Below are 18,168 nucleotides of genomic sequence, written 5' to 3'. Positions count from 1 at the left end.
TTCAGACATAAAACTAGGAACAGTAAATCTAACTGAAAGGGAAAAGATACTAGACTGGCATTCATCTGTGCTGAACTAGATATTAACACATACAGATAAACCCAAATGTGGAATACATTAGTTTATTATGAATCATTGGAAAGTGGTTCAAATGACCTTATCAGACTCTAGGACAGCAAGAAAAGCTGGTTTAGCACAGCTTGTCCTCATGAAAAAACCGTAGAGATTAGTGTTGAAAATACTGGTTCTATTACTCCATTAGTGTTTGGAGACCAGTGAGGAAGAAAACCTTCTCACAGAGGGCTACACTTGGTTTGGGTATCACAGATAATTATAATAATTAATATGTGAATTATGTTACAATACAAAGTTTCCCAGCCAAGAAGAGGTGGATTTGATAAAAATGGCCACAGATTTAATATTAGTCTAAAAAACTTCCTCATCAATAACCATAGATGCTGTAGAATAAATGCGTCATGGCAAAAGATCTAAAGTGCGTTGATTTCAACAGTATAGAAAAACAATTAGCAAATTTTAAATGACATTTAATTTTACCCAATTTTCACAGGAAATATTTAGAAAAAAACAAAACAAAAAATCTTTGCCTTGATTATGGTTTATATTCATATAATGTATATGGAATTTAAACCAGAAGAGGAAGTAATAACAACTTCTCCATTCTCCAATGAAAACCCCAAACCCATTTGGCTAACTAGAAATAAAACAAGAAAATTTCATTTCTGTGCAATCTAACTTAATTTATTGTCTTTTCCTTTGAGATGTGCCTTTTCAGTTCATGGTGATGCAAGTCTTCTTAGAATGTCTCAGCGTAGACTTATCTTTAGACACACTCTCCTTTGCAGCACTAGATCATCCATACTTTTCCTAAGACTCTGCCCCATCAAAACATACAGACTGTCCCACTGTTCTTTCAGAGGATAGTTATTTTGTTAGTATTTTATTCAAGTTCGGCAAGGAAACATTTTTAGGGATAAACATAATTCAAGACACTGGTGTCGTAATATGAGCAAACAAGATTCCTGCTGTCCCGGAATCTGATCAATTCATTTGAGCGACTTATCAGTGAATCATAATAAGCCAATGTATTCCATGTCAGAGTTTGTCTCTATATTTGTAAAGTAAACTTGTAATTAGCCTAATATTTATTGACTTCATACAGTGTATCAGCCACTTTATTAGGTGTGTTGAAAAATTACCTCAGTGTTTATATCTGGAGGAATAGTAATCTCCATTTAGCAGATGATAAAACTGAGTGTCTGAAGGTTAATTGCTTTGTTAAAGGTCGCACGGGCAGGAAGCCCTGAAACTGTTATTCAGTCCAGTTCTTTTGTGATCTTCTGATACGAAAGCCAACATTCTTTATGCCCTGCCTACTGGCTTGTGCTATAACACAGAAAAATGAGATAACTGATGAAGCTCAAACATGGCCTGGATGGAAAATATATTAAGAACAGAACAATATTTCCTAGCATCCTCCCATAAATTTCATTGCCTTCCAGATAGTGTCGAAACTTTAAATATCATATAGGTCAACATCTTCTTTACTTTTTGGAAATTAAACCCAGAAAGTGGATGACTCTTTCTCAAGTTCAAAAAGCTACTGTACACACAGACTCAAAACTAGGACTCTGCTCTCCGGCACAGACACTTTTTTCTGAACACTGCAAGGCCACACTGAAGTCACACCTGTGGTGGGATGATTCTCATCTTAGCGAGACGTGTGACTGTGTCATTGTAAACACTCATTTGTTAACATAATGCCCTCTAAATTAACATAAGTGTGACTAGCTGTTAGACCCAGGGACAATTCATGTGCCTTGAAATGCATTTTCCTAAGTGCTTGTTTACATATGTGTAATAATAACCATTTAAGCAGTTAAATAAACTCAACTTGGAGAATTCCTAGAGAAGAAACAGGAAGTCTGAAAACTTCAGTGTAGTGACTAAAAAACAAAGATTTTCCTTCTCTCGTCCCTAAATAAATACTCCAATGTAACCAGCTTTTCATAATGAAAAGGGAAAGCATTCTAATGCCAAGGGAAAAATGAGGCAGAAAGCTTTTAGCTCAGAATTAATGAAAAGCTTCCTTAATATTCAATAAAATCTGTCCCTCTTTTGTTATATTTGGTATTTTAATAAGAAATTAATGATCAAAATTAAATTATTTTAAGGTTGGTTAAGCAGAGGCACTTAATAAGAGTAAATTTTGCTCTTGGTAGAAGGATAATAAATGCAAAGCTATATCTCTTGTCATAGTGCAGTTTCGAAAAGTGATTGAATTTTTCATGACTACTGATCCCAATGTCCTCTCCACAGAGAATCATTAAAACATATATCGTTATTATTTTCTATTGTACCATACATATCCACTATGCCTACATGATGCCAAAATAGTTTTAAAATGTGAAAGGTTTAGTTGACTTTGTCGTCCATGTATTCCAAACAACCAGTATGAATCACATTTTATTCCTTTCTTTGACCCTATGGACCAGTAACACCATCCTGACCATTTGAAACACAAAATAAGGATTCAAACACTTGAAAAATAAAGTTCTGCACAACATATATCAATAAAGGTACATCCTATAAAAATCTATCTCCTATGGGGCCGGCCTGGTGGCGCAGCGTTTAAGTGTGCACGTTCTGCTTCTCAGCGTCCCAGGGTTCACCGGTTCGGATCCTGGGTGCGGACATGGCACCACCTGGCAAAAGCCATGCTGTGGTAGGCGTCCCACATGTAAAGTAGAGGAAGATGGGCACGGATGTTAACTCAGGGCCAGTCTTCCTCAGCAAAAAGAGGAGGATTGGCAGTAGTTAGCTCAGGGCTAATCTTCCTCAAAAGAACAAAAATCTATCTCCTAGTGTCTTTTACTAGTATAATACTTCTAAGTATATTTGCTAATGTACACAGTATATGACATGAAGTCACTGCAAAATAATACAATTTATTATCATTTCGTGACCACTGATAATAAATCGGTATTACCGAGAATACTAATAGCATTTAATCAAAGTTATTTGTAGACGTTAGGGATACATTTAGCTGCAAATAATAGACACAAACACATGCATACAACTTCATTTACACAAATTAGTGAGGTGTCTTCCCCTATCATCTAATGATAAATTCAGAGAAAGGAAGTGCAGGAGTGGCTCAGTGTGTTATGATGTCTTCTCTGTCCCAGGTACCCTCTATTGTTTTTATTCAGCATCTTTAGAGTATGCATGTCAGAAGATTCTTCTCCACTTCCATGGTCACACCCCCATTCTAGGTAAAATAAAAAGGAAAGAAGAAGGGAATAGCAAATTATCATGAGAGAGTAGATAGCCTACTGTTAAAGGGGTTTTCCTAACGCCCCATCTGGTGAATCACATCTCATTGGCAACAACTGCTAAGAGTCACAAGGCTTTTAGTGGGCACCTCCGCTCGGACTGGAGTTTTGTCTTTCAGGAAGAGAGAAGAGATATGGTATAGGTAATTACCAATCTCTGCCACAGTATTTTATTATTCTGCTGCACAGAGGGTGAAAAGAATTAATATATCCAAAATAAATCAATCTAATTGTGCGAAAAATAAGTCAAAGAATACATTCTTTCCACCTCTCCCCAAAAGGAATAACATTTCTCTATTAATTAACTAAACTTCACTTATTAAATAGTGAAACTCAAATGAAGCATCTTGTCTTATGAATAGATGTTAAAGGTTGAGGGAATGGAGAAAAATATATGAACAGAAAACTAGGAAGGTATACATGACAGACAAAATATTTTGGATTCTATATTGTATTTAGACTAAAAAGGGAATGGCACTTGAGCTCAGTAAGTTTACATAATATAACCTTCACTATGCTTAAGAGATCAACTTTGTTATGCTATAAAGTGCAGTGATAAGTTCCTAAAGCATCATGGGAATGAGGGGGCTTGGTGAGGAAATCTTTGCTCATCAACAGGACTAAGTAGATGATGATAAGAAAATAGGTGATTTAACCAGAAAACAAAAAACATTAAACTAATTCTACTTGGCTAGAGAGGGAGCATCTCCTTTCAGCACCAAAGTCAAGGTGATGAAAATAATGAATACTCATAGTTCTAGAAAAGAGAGATCATCTATAACAATAACTATAAGTTAATATCAAAAGAAGTTAAAAGTTTTAATTAATTGCAGTTATTTAACCATGACAAGCAATACCATAACTGATTTTCATGTTTAATTGATTAATGACAAATCATTACAGTGAACATTCTTCTGAAAGCAAATCAATTGACAGTTGCCTCATATTTCGAAAGTCAGCTGATCTGTGGTGGACTCACTCCAGTCAACAAACTTCTGTAGGTAACTTTACTCCCCTCTTACGTTGGAATCCACACAAATACACTCCTAAGGCAGCAAGCATCCCAACATTTCCTCAGCAGACAACACAATTCCATAACAAACACTCCTCAAAATCCCGATATGAGTTTGGCTGGATTCTGAAGGAGATCGGTTCCAAGCTGGGTGAGGACTTTTCCTGTTTTTTTCCTTTCCTCTCTTTAGTTCTGTTCTTGGTCAAAGCTGCAGAGAGAGCATCAGGGATGGTCCAGATCTTCACTACTGTTGATTCTCCTTGAAGAAACGTTCCATTTGCAGAGGTCTAGTGTTATAGTTCAAATGTTGTTCAGCATGACTTCACCACGTTTCTGTCTTTGACACATTTTGTCTGAACCCTTCGTATGGACAGTGACTGAGGAGAAGAATTTGAGTCTCTAAACAGAAAACAAACAAGTCTGAGAAAAACCAGGATGACCACAGATGAAGCATTTGATCACCATATATGAGTGTCTGAATGTTGTGTTAGATTCTGTTTGCTAATGTTTTATTCAGAATTTTTACATCTATACTCATATCCAAGATTGGTGCATGGTTTTCCTTTGGGTGGCTCCATTCATCCTATTCAAGTATCACTTTCATATAATCTGGAATAATTTATGTAGCAATGCAATTTTCTGGTCTTTTAAGTGTCACTGAACATCCTCAATGAAATCATCTAAACTTGGTACATTTTATCAGAGTATATTTTTAATACTTTTATTTACTTCTTCTATAGAATTTTTTCTGTTTAATTTTTTCCCTCAACTCTCATCAAATTTGATTCATGTATTTTCCTTAAAAAATATCCATTTCATCTAGAATTTCAAAAATTCCTGGATAGATTTGTGTGAAATATCTAATTTTCCTTAATTTCCTTTTGTAATGTCTAGCTTTCCTTTGTAATTTTTTATTTTGAATATTTGTTTTTTCCCAATTTCCCTTTGTTTATGTTGGCCTATTTTATTAATTTTTTAAATCGCATTTGATTCATTAACTGTTTATGTTACTTCTACTTGTTCTGCCTCCTTAATTTCTTCTTTTATCACTATTCCATCCTATCTTGTCCTTCCTTTTGATTTATTTTGTGATTTCCTATTTTATTGAGTCGGCAATTAGTTCACACCTACATTATTTAATTTTCATTGATAAAGTATTTAAAACATTATTTTTTCTTCTGTCCACTGCTTTAAATGTATCTTGTAGGTATAAAATGTTTATATTATTGTAGTTTACAAGTTCTCCAATTTTGATTTGCATTGCCCCTTTCATCCAGAAGCTTTCTAATAGAACACTTTCAAATTTCCAGGTGATAAGGACTTTTTGAATTTTTATTTTATTAGTTTTCAAGTCTTCTTACATTTTTCTCAGAGAGTGTTTGTAACCTTTCTATAACATGGAACTTAATAATGTTGTTTCAAATGTAATGTATAGGCAATTTTCTGTCAATGTTCTATGTGTGTTTGAGCAGAAGATATAGTCTCTCTCACAGTGTATAATGTTTGAGACATCGTCTAAAAATCTACCTTAAGGATTGTGCTGTTGAGGACTTTTTGTCTTTATTGCTTGGTTCATGTGACCCATATTTAACTGTGAGTGGCTTAAGTCTCCTATTAGTATATTTCTGTTTATTTCTTCTTGAATCCCCTGTAGTTTCTGTTTACAAAGATTATTACTATGTTTTTTTGGATATAGATATTCAAAATTTTAATACTTCGATATGAATTGGACTTTCAGAATCTTAAATTGTCTTCTTTGACATATTTAATCCTTTTTAATACTGGATTCCCTTGTCTAATATCTGTAATGCAACCTTGACCTTCCTGATGTTTAAACATTTTTCCTATACATCTCTGCCCTTTTATTTTTAGGCTGCGTGAGTTCTTTTATTTTAGGTAATTGTCTTGTATACAACACAGAGCTGGATTTTGTTTGTGAGAAAAATTGAAAATCTTTTTAGTAAGTGAGTTAAATCCATTTACATTTATATGTTTTTTCCCAACTCTGTCATTTTACTTTGTTACATTTATTGTATGCATGTATGTACTGTATTGCTTTCTTCACATGGTCTAATTCCTTAGCATTCTTTTTATTTCCTTTTGAGATATAGATTGATTTTATTATTATATATTTATTTTACATTATTTTGTTCTGTTTTTTTCCTCACAGGTACTCTAATTGTGTGTATTGTAGATTTTCTTTGTCCTGTACTCTGTATGAATGGTTTTTTTCCTGACCTTTATACTTTTCTCTATTTCATCTTCATGCTCTTGTCTGTTTTCAAGCATCTCCTCAATGCCCTTCATTAAATTTTAAGTGAGCATATTCTCCCTTTGATGGCTTGTAACTTAGTCTTCATTTTTAAGATGTTGTGTTACTTTTGCTCAATATTTTTTCCTGAGTTTGGTTAGTTCTTTTACATCTTTCTGTTGTTTATACATTTATGACCTGAGTTTTTGAATTCTTGATTTAAGACATTCTTCATATTTGAAAATTTTTGCTCAAATATATTTTATTTAAGTTGAACATTGTGATGCAGTTTTCTTTGGTCTTATATTTGTGATTGGTGGAAGAATTTTCGTTATTTGAAACATTTTTATTCTAGTTTTCTAAGTTTTTCTTCTTTCTGAAGCATTGTAGGGGTATTGTTTCCTACTTTCTGTTCATTTCCCCCTGGACCAGCTATAACAGTTGTGTGTAGTCATATGGGAAAGTATGGAAGTCGAACTAGGTTTCTTAGCTCAATACCGCCCTCTTCCATTGGTGTAGTAAAGTGCAACTTCTTTTACTTAGGGTGTTCTTTCCAGAGAAAAGTCGAACAGTTGTCCCCAAATATTTCCATGTCCCCAGAACCTGTAAGTGTTATCTTATATGGCAAAGAAGACTTTGTGATTCAGTTAAAGACCTTGAAATGGGGAGATTATCCTGGGTTATATGGGTGGACCCAATATAATCACAATGGTTCTTATAGCAGGGACCTAGGAAGATTTGTTCTCCATATTTACCATTCAGGGTGGGATCTGTCTTTCTGAGAGTGATTATACCCATGTTTCATCACACCCAGGTGTGGGATCAGAGTTGTTTCTGGCGGGTAGAGGTGTTTATTTTTCATGTGTATGGAAAGTTTGAAGTTCATAGTGTTCTCCATCTCGTAGTCGTGCTGAAGATGTGAGTTACAATTTTTTTGGTGAGAGGTGAGCAGAGAGATTTTAATTTAGGTCACTACCATTATTCTGTGATAAACCAGTAATCTAGGCAGTATCTACTGACTCCTTTATATGAATAATGAAGATTTTGCTATCTTCAACATTTGCTGCCTTTAAATGAGAATTTTGTTATATATATGTTATTTTATTTATCTTTATAATTGTAGGTGATATTCTTGAACCTCTATCAATATATGAAAAGTTCTTTTTGCTCTACGCTTTGTCAGATAAGGATGTTATAAGCAACACTGCTTTTTTCTCCCTTTTCACTGCCCACATTCTCTCATCTACACATCTACTTTTACTTTTAAATTATCATGGTGATAATCATTTACCTTCTGTTCACCAATAACTTACTTTTTCTTAAGTTTGCTCTAACATTTAGCTCAGTAGTTTGTTTATATCATTATGATTTTATGAATCTTACTCAGTATAAGTTGTGAGTTAGAATTATATTTCCTTATCCATTGAAAAAATATAAGCCTGGCCCTCTAAAAGGACACTGTACCTACGCTCAAGATCAAATGGAAACTTGAGTTATTTTCTTTAAGTGATGCCATCTTTTAGAAAATTAGTACTTCGTGTATACAGTTTTTATAAATCCTTTGTTTTCTTATCAGAGCCTCATCTTTCCATGAGCTCTTACATACTGTTTTTGCCTGTGCCGTATGCTTATTGCTTTGTTTGCAGTAATTCACTTAATTTTTTTACAATAATCCCATTATCCCAATTGTGCAGATGAAGAAATTGAGGTGCTGAGATACTGATGAATGTACCATACGCTACAGAGTTGATGACCTTAAGTGAACCCTGCTATTCTGACTTTAAATCACCTAATCTATTCTAAGTCCCCCTTCACCTTTTACACTGACCCCCCTCTCAGGGGACTCCCTCTTAGATCCCTCGCTCCTGCTGTTCCAATTTATAATGCTCACAACATAGGCAGGCTGACATTGCCATCCTGTCACTCCCTTGCCTCCCTTAGACTGCTCTCTGGATTAAATCCAGAACTAATTATTGAACCGGTGCTACAGCACAGCTGCTGGCACCCGGGCTCATTGGGCTGTGCCTGAGTTCTACAAAATGCACCTGATTTGTTTTCTAGTTTTCCTGGAACATATCCCAAAATAGTTCCCTAAGAAAGGATACATGTCAGGTGAAAGTACCAAGCTACCATGTTTTAAGAATATCTTTATGATAGCCTAGCAATTAATTCATAGATTACTCAGGTGTGAATTGTAGGTGAAAATTTTTTTCTTATGATTTTTTAAAATATTGTTACAGTGACAAAGAAATCAGTTTTATGTTGTATTCAGATTTAAATCTGCTGAAACCAGCATTTGTTTTTCTTAAATATCCCAAAAGAATAAAAACTAGACGCAAGAGACTGGTATTTTTCTATTAGAAAAGGCTAAACTCTTTTTATATACCCAAGTAAGATTAATACAGTTCATTAACTTATTTTCCTACAATGGTCTATAGATTAAATGAACAATAAAATGCTTTGCAATTTAAATAAGACCCTTTTGCACTTGTCTAGTTTATTAATGGCAGTCTGTTTTTACCATGCTCCTGAGGTTATAGACTTTAAGTATCTGTATCTTACAAGCATAATGATATTTTATTCCCAAGACCTATCAACTTCCTTTAAGACTATTATTTTAACCAATGTGAGATCAAAGTATTCAGCTGATTATTTACGTTTCCTTTTTCTTTAGACATCTAGGGTTCCCAACGGGAAGACGTACACCAGTCTGTTTTTTGTTCTCCTCCAAAAAATTTGCTTAGTTTCATTTAGTTTGGTTTTATTGGTTTGATTCCTCTCTGGAAGCTTTTAGAATCTCTTAATTCTTGATGTTGTGAAATTTCACAGTGATATAATTAAATGTAGATATATGTTCTGTTGTTAGGCTGGGCACTAAGGAGATTTTTTAAAATTTGAATATATGCATTCAACTTTGAGAAATCCTCTTCTATAGTTACACTCCCACCATTTTTAAAGAAAACTGGGTATTTCTGATAACGTCCGCCTTGGTTTGGCCTACCATGTCCTTTCTCTTCTCTCGTTATCTATCTCTGTGTTTTGTTTTTTTATTCTATATTCTGGAATATTTCTAAAATGTATTATCCTTTCTTTATTTTGATTTATCTTTCAACTTGGCAATCTTCTTTCCAATTTGGAAAAGCTCTTATCTCTTTCTTGAATTTATCTTTTTTTTAAATATAGCAATCTGTTCCTATATTTATAAATATAATTCTTCTTTACTTTCTTTGAATATATTAACTCTGTCAAAAATAACTCTAATTTTTTTTTCAATTTCTTGAATAGCTTCTTCTGGAGTTACTTTTCTTTTTGTTTGTTTATGGCCATTGTCTTTCATAGCGTTAACTGTTTTTATATGCCTGGGGATCCTCAATTTTCCATTATGATAGACGTGCCTACTGGTGGGTATATAAGAATCGCTTTCTTTAATGTTATCTACCTGAGTAGAGTTCTGAAGATGTACTGTCTGGCAGACAAGACATGCCAGCTCACACGTCTTATTTTAGCATAGGCTTCCTATCAGGCTGCAATTCCCATTCCTCCAAACTCACACTGAACTTGTTTGGCTGTTTTGTTTTCTTTTTTAATCTCTTCAGTCCCCTAAAATAGATTGCTCTTTAGACAGTTTCCCCTCCTAATTATTTATTGCATTTTCTTTAGTCTAGAGCACCAAAATATGCATTTAAAACTTTACCTTTCTCCAACTTGTTTTAATATTTTGATGAATCTCTCTGTTTTCTGCCTACTTCCCTCTTCTGCACTCCACAGAGCAGAGTATCTTAGAAGTTCCAATGCCATCCTTTTTCCTGCCTCCTCCACCACCCATTTGTCACCATAGATTCCTTTTCTGCATTACCTCAACAGTCCCTGTCTTCCTTCTTAGAGAAATTTGTTGAAATGTCTCATCTGCTGTTGAGTTGCCTACCCAACTTCCCTTTCTGTTTGTGGAAATTGTTTGATTCACTTTTATAATTTTTTAACTTTTTATTTTAATACAATTAAAGGAAAAATGGAAGCTAAGTGTGTGGGCCTAGTTTGCCATTTTGACACTAAACATGCCATTTGAAATTGTATGACTAGAAGTTATTGACTGATTTTCTAGCTCCCCAAAATGATGCAAAATAAAAAATAAGTCTTTGGGGAAACTTGCAGTTAACTTATGCAATGAGGAGAAATACTCAAATTCCTTTCCCAGTAAGAGGATTTCTACGGCCTCAACTCTGATCACGCTGCTTTCATTCCAGAGATCACAGAGCATAGCAGAAGACTCTGCACCTTGAACTGATATTGCCCTTTACAATCCCCAGCACCTTTCTACATAGCTTGCAATTCCAAGATTCAGATTCCTTGTCTCTCTCAAGGTTGCATTGCAACATTCTACCAGGTAGATGCTGGCTTTAGCCACTCCCCAAAATCACCACCATTCTCCCCCAGGCCATGAAACAAAAGTCCATATGTTAAAAATGCAAACACCTTCGAAGCAGGGCTCTTATTGCCAAATATTTCCTAAAAATTCTGGAGCATCTTCTGCAAAATACATCTGCTACTTCTCTATCATTAACATTATTGCCCCTTTATTTTCTAATTCTCTGTCTCCCTCCCCCAACAATAGTGTTATGCTCACGAGAAAAACATTCATGTCACAGTCTTAATTAGAAATTTTATATTTTTAAATAGAAATACAGAGGTATATTTAATACACTAGAATTTTGCAAAGGAGGAATTATCAGTCAGTGTGATAGTATAGTAAATAGAAATTTAGCCATTTGAATTTATTTCATAGAGAATTCCAGTTAGAAAGAACCTCTAAAATAAACTTCTTTACTGTAAGAGAGAATTAATAGCCTATTTCTTCAGCCTTCCAAAGACCTGAAAGTGATAAACCGCTCAATTCTTCAATGTGAAGAGTTGCTCCATTTGCCCTGAGTACAAGATTTTAATGATGCTGTTGTTTAAGCGCTTGTCTGCAATGGAAATGCTGTGAAGGAAAACGACTGGGTAAATTTCCGGAGAGCACTCATTAGTTTTCTTGTGGTTTACTGCTCCATCCATGTGTGCACCATACTTGAGTACTGTTGACAAATCTGCGGAAAAGCATTGTTCTTGTTTTCAGTATGATGGAATAAAGTTCTTTCTTCATTATAAAAATATGTATACCAACAACTGTAATGTTTAAACTATTAGAACACTGCAAAGTGCCTATATTAAAACCAGATGTTATACAAAGTATCTTTCCTGGAACATTTGTGCTTTTCCTACATAGTACATCCTTATAAAAAACTATCCATTTCAAAGTTTAAAAAAATGTCTAGAGGGTCCAGCCCGCTAGCATAGTGGTGAAGTTCACATGCTCTGCTTCAGTAGCCCAGGGTTCAGGGGTTCAGATCCCAGTTGGGGTGCCAGGCATGCATCTACACACCACTCATCAAGCCACACTATAGTGATGTCCCGCATACAAAGTAGAGGAAGATTGGCACAGATTTTAGCTCAGGGACAATCTTCCTCACAAAAAGAAAAAAAAATTGTTTAGACTATCACTGAAAAATGTAAGTGCTGTGTCAGAAATGTATTACATAACAAAAGTAGATCATTATATCTTCAAATTAAAGAAAAATCCTAGAAATCATTCACATATTTTGGAATTAGTGAGTATATATTTACCAAAATATTCAACCACAACATCCATATCACACCATTTCTTTTTTCACAAACAGATTGCTCTTTGAATAAAGTATTCCACCAAATTGATCACTTAATTTGCCAAAGCATCATGCATCTGGATTATAAATCCTCAAACATAACATTTCCCAAGTTAAAAATATTGGCTGCAACTTTGAAAATTTTGTCCCCCATCTATACATGTGGATGCTCCCTCTGGGCAGCATTTTTTACATAGTAAGAGATAATATACTTTAATCTAGAAAATTATTCTAGTACTTTTGTGCACTGAGATAAAGAGCACATGTTCTAGACTAAATCATAATTTTTTAAAGAGTATATTTAAAGAATTTGGGGGCCAGCGCAGTGGCATAGAGGTTAAGTTCACATGCTCCACTTCGGCGGCCCAGGGTTTCCCAGTTCAGATCCCAGGTGTGGACCTACACACCGCTTGTCAAGCCATGCTGTGGCCAGCATCCCACATATAAAGTAGAGGAAGATGGGCACAGATGCTAGCTCAGGGCCAATCTCCCTTAGCAAAAAAGAGCAGGATTCGTGGCTGATGTTAGCTCAGGGCTAATCTTCCTCAAAAAAAAAAAAAAACTATTTGAATTGTGCTTTCAATAAAGTGTTCTTTAAGTAGAAATGTTTCATTTTTCAGATGTGAAGAAATCATTTGCGTTAGCAGTAATTTTTTTTTTGAGGAAGATTAGCCCTGAGCTAACATCGGCCACCAATCCTGCTCTTTTTGCTGAGGAAGACTAGCCCTGAGCTAATATCTGTGCTCATCTTCTTCTGCTTTATGTGGGATGCCTGCCACAGCACGGCATGACAAGCAGTGTGCATGTCCGCACCTGAGATCCGAACCAGTGAATACTGGGCCATTGAAGTCGAGAGTGCGATCTTAACCACTGTGCCACTGGGCTGGCCCCAGGAATAATTATTTTTATTGAGATATAATTAACAAATAGTAAATTAATTTCAGATGTGCAACATATTGATTCAATATTTGCATGTATTGTAAAAGGATCACCACAGTAAGTCTAGTTACCACCCATCAAATACATAGTCATACATTACTTTTTCTTGTGGTGAGAACTTTTAAGATTTGCTCTCTTAGCAACTTTCAAATATACAATATAGGATTGTTAACTATAGTCACCATGCTTTAAATTATATCCCCATAAATTATTTATTTTGTAACCAGAAATTTGTACCTTTTGACCCCCTTCACCTATTTTGCCCTCTTATCCAAGCCCCACCACTGGCAGCCACCAATCTCTTCTCTGTACCTATGAGTTCAGTTTTTCGTTTTGTTATTTTTTTAGATTCCACATATATGTGAGATCATACAGTACTTGTCTTTGTCTGTCTGACTTATTTTACTTAGCATAGTGCTTCAAGGTCCATTCATGTAGTCAAAAATGGAAAGATTTCCTCCTTTTTTATGGCTGAATAATATTCCATTCAAATATATAGCAAATTTTCTTTGTCCATTCACCTATCAATGGACAGTTGGGTTGCTTCCCTGTTTTGGCTATTGTAAATAATTCTGCAATGAACATGGGGGTGCATAAAACTTTCTGAGTTAGTGTTTTTGTTTCCTTTGGATAACTACCAAGAAGTAGAATTCCTGGATCATATGGTAGTTCTATTTTTAATTTTTTGAGGAACCTCCATACTGTTTTTCATAGTGACTGAATCAATTTACATTCCCACCAACAATGCACAAGCATTCCCTTTTCTGCACATCCTTCCTAACCATTGTTATCTCTTGTCTTTTTGATAATAGCCATTCTAACAGATGTGAAGTGATATCTCATTTGCATTTCCGTGATTATTAGTTACATTGATTTCCTTTTCATGTACCTGTTGACCATTTGTATTTCTTCTTTGGAAAAATATCTATTCACATCCTCTGCCCATGTTTTTAATTGGGTTGTTTGTTCTTTTGCTATTGAGTTGCATGTGTTCTTCATATACTTTAGATATTAACCACTGATCAGATACATGACTGGCAAATATTTTTCCCCATTCAGTAAAAGTTAACTTTTTATTTTGTTGATGGTTTTCTTTGTTGTGCAGAAGCTTTTTAGTTTGATGTAGTCTCACTTGTCTATTTTTGTTCTGTTTCCTTTGCTTTTCGTGTCAAATCCAAAAAATCATCACTAGAACTCATGTCAAGGAGTTTACCACTTATGTTTTCTTCTAGAAGTTTTATGGTCTGGTCTTGTGTTAGTCTTTAATCCATTTTGAATTGATTTTCATGTGTGGTATGAGGTTGTGGTCCAGTTTTCCCATCATCATTTATTGAAGAGACTGTCCTTTACCTAGTGTATATTCTTGAAGAGTTTTCATCTCACCGTTGACTATGATGTTAGCTGTGGGCTTGTCATATATGGCCTTTATTATGTTGAGGTACATTCCCTCTAGTCTCACTTCATTAAGAGTTTTTATCATAAATGGATGTTGAATTTTGTCAATTTTTTTTTGCTGCATCTATTAAGATGATCATATGATTTTTATCCTTTATATTATTAATGTGATATATCACATGGATTGATTTGCATATGTTGAACCATCCTTGTATCCCTGGAATAAAACCCACTTGATCATGGTGTATGATCCTTTCAAAATATTGTTGAATTCAATTTACTAAAATTTTGTTGAGGATTTTTGCATCTATGTTCATCAAGGATATTGGCCTGTAATTTTCTTTTCTTGTGGTGTCCTTGTCTGGTTTCCATATCAGGGTAATGCTGACCTTGTATAATGTATCTGGAAGTGTTCATTCTCTTCTGTTTTTTTGGAAGAATATGAGAAAGATTGGTATCAATTCTTCTTTAAATGTTTGGTGGAATTCACCAGTGAAGCCATTTGATCCTGGGATTTTCTATGTTGGGAAGCTTTTGATTACTGATTCAATCTCCTTACTGGTAATTGGTCTGATCAGATTTTCTTTTTCTCCACGATTCAGTTTTGGAAGCTTGTATGTTTCTAGGAATTTACCCATTTCTTCTAAGTTGTCCAGTTTGTTGACATATAATTGTTCATAACAGTTTCTTACAATCTTTTGTATTTCTGGGGTCTCACTCCTCTTTCATTTGTTTTTATTCATTTGAAAACTCTCCCTTTTTTTGTTGGTGAGTCTAGCTAAAGGTTTGTTAATGTAGATTATATTTTGGGCAACACTCTTAGTTTTCTTGACCTTCTCTATTGTCTTTTAGTCTCTATTTCATTTATATCCACTCTGATCTTTATTATTTTCTTCCTTCTACTAACTTTGGGCTTGTTATTTTTCTAGTTCTTTGATGTGTAAAAGCAGGTTGTTTAGAGGCTGGCCCTGTGGCCAAGTAGTTAAGTTCACGCACTCCGCTGCAGGTGGCCCAGTGTTTCATTGGTTCAAATCCTGAGCGCGGACATGGTACTGCTCATCAAACCACACTGAGGCAGCGTCCCACATGCCACAACTAGAAGGACCCACAACGAAGAATATACAACTATGTACCAGGGGGCATTGGGGAGAAAAAGGAGAAAAAAATAAAATCTTAAAAAAAAAAAGGTAGTTTGTTTAGTTGAGATCTTTCTTGTTTCTTGAGGTAGGCCTGTATTGCTATGAACTTCCCTCTTGGAGCTGCTTTTGCTCCATCCCATATGTTTGAGTATGTTGTATTTTCATTTTCATTTGTCTTGAGGTATTTTTTTTATTTCTTCTTTGACCTATTAGTTATTCTATAGCATGTTGTTTAATCTACACATATTTGTGAATTTTCTAGTTTGCTTCTTGTAATTGATTTCTAGTTTCATACCATTGTGGTCAGAAAAGATGCTTGACATGATTTCAAGCTTCTTGACTTTATTAATACTTGTTTTGTGGCCTAATATGTGATCTATACTGGAGATCCAGGTGTGCTTGAGAAGATGTGTATTATACTGCTTTTGGATGGAATGTTCTGTATGCGTCTGTTAAGTCTATCTGGTCTAACATGTCATTTAAAGCCAATGTTTCCTTACTGATTTTCTGTCTGGAAGATCTATCCACTGACGAAACTAGAGTATTAAAGTCCCCTTCGATTATTGTATTGCTATTTCTCCCTTTAGGTCTGTTAATATTTGCTTTATATATTTAGGTGCTTCTATATTGGGTCAATAAACACTTACAAATGTTACATCCTCTTGTTGGATTGACCCCTTTATTATCATGTAATGACCTTCCTTGTCTCTTATTAAAATTTTTGTCTTAAGTCTATTTAGTCTGATATAATTACAGCTATCCCAGCTTTCTTTTGGTTTCTATTTGCATAGAATATCTTTTTGGATTACTTTACTGTCAGTCTGTCTGTCCTTACATCTGAAGTGAGTCTCTTGTAGGCAACATACAAATGGGTCTTTTTTTTTTTTCATCCATTCAGCTACTCTGTCTTTTGATTAGAAAATTTAGTCCAGCTACATTTAAGTAGCTATTGATCAGTATGGACTTATGGCTACTTTTTCAATTGCTTTCAGGCCATTTTGTGATTCTTCTGTTCCTTTTTCTTCCCTTGATTTCTTCCTTTGTGATTTGATAATTTTCTATAGCAGTATGCTTAGATTCCTTCCTCTTTATCTTCTGTGTATCTATTATAGATATTTGCTTTGTGATTACCATAAGGTTTGCATAAATCTACTTACAAGAGTAGTAAGAGTTGATCAACTCTTAAGTTGTTAACAACTTAAGAGTTGATCAACAAGAGTTAAGACCAACTTAAGTTTGAACACATTCTAAGCTCTACATTTTTACTCCCCACCTCATGTTTTATGTTTTTGATATCACAATTTAGATCTTTTTATCTTGTGTATCCATTAACAAATTATTGTAGTGGCAGTTATTTTTAATACTCTTGTCTTTTAATCTTCATATTAGCTTTATAAGTGATTAACCCACCACATTTACAACATTATGTTATTCTGCATTTTATTATATATTTACATTTACCAATGAGATTTATACTTTCATTTTTTTCTGTTACTAATTCCTGGATCTGGATATCTGTTTGCTTCCTCCGGTATGGAAATTTTCAGCCATTATTTCTTCAAATAAGTTTTCTGTCCCTTCCTCTCTCTCTTCTCATTCTGGGACCCCTATAATTCAAATGTTGGTCCACTTTGTGTTGTCCCATAAGTTCCTTAAGTTATATTTACTTTTTTATTCCTTTTTCTTTCTGCTGCTTTGATTGTTTGAGTTCCACTGCCCTGTCTGAGTTCATTTATCCTTTCTTCTGCTTCCTCTAGTCTGCTTTGAATCCCTCAAGTGTATTTTTCATTTCAGTTATTTTGTTCTTCAGCTCTGTGGCTTCTATTTGGTACTTTCTTATATTTTCTCTTTGTTGAAATTTTTACTTTGTTTATCCATGTTCTGAAGTTCAATGAGCATCTTTATTACTTTTGGACTCTTTTTCAGGTAAATCACTTATGTCCATTTCATTAATGTCTTTTTCAGAGATTTTCTCTTATTTTTTCATTTGGAACATATGCCAGTATTTCTTCCTTTTCCGTGACCCTCTGTATCAGTTTCTGTGTATTAGATAACACAGCCACCTCTCTCAGTCTTGAAGGAGTAGCCTCATGTAGATAATGAACCTTATCATTCACCCCTGCCCTAGCTCTCAGTTCTCTCTCAAACCTTTGTGATTGTCCAAGTAGCATACTTTACCTCTAGTGGCTCCTAGTAGTTGAGTGTATGTGAAGACCTGTCAGTGTCCCAAAGGGAAGGATCTCTGTCATCACCTAGATTCAGGAGATTGGAAGCCAAACCCTTAGGCAGCAGCTTTTAAAGTATGCAAATATACCTCTTTCACAGAAAGACAAGGATCCTAATTGTATTGCCTCCCTGCTGTGCCCTGGACGTAATAGCC

General features: G+C 34.8%; 1 long non-coding RNA gene across 1 annotated transcript in view; it reads right to left on the bottom strand.

Moving 5' to 3' along the window:
* Positions 1 to 2,946: 2,946 nt before the first annotated feature.
* Positions 2,947 to 18,168, bottom strand: part of LOC138923469 (uncharacterized) — a 76,854-nt gene continuing 61,632 nt past the window's right edge. The window contains exon 4 of the long non-coding RNA XR_011437115.1: positions 2,947 to 4,764. This is a non-coding gene — a long non-coding RNA (uncharacterized lncRNA). The remainder of the gene's footprint in view (positions 4,765 to 18,168) is intronic.

Source organism: Equus caballus, chromosome 3, assembly GCF_041296265.1.
Source record: "Equus caballus isolate H_3958 breed thoroughbred chromosome 3, TB-T2T, whole genome shotgun sequence".
Classification (NCBI taxonomy): domain Eukaryota; kingdom Metazoa; phylum Chordata; class Mammalia; order Perissodactyla; family Equidae; genus Equus; species Equus caballus.
Note: the sequence above shows the minus strand (reverse complement) of the source record. Positions and strands in the feature narration are given on the sequence as shown.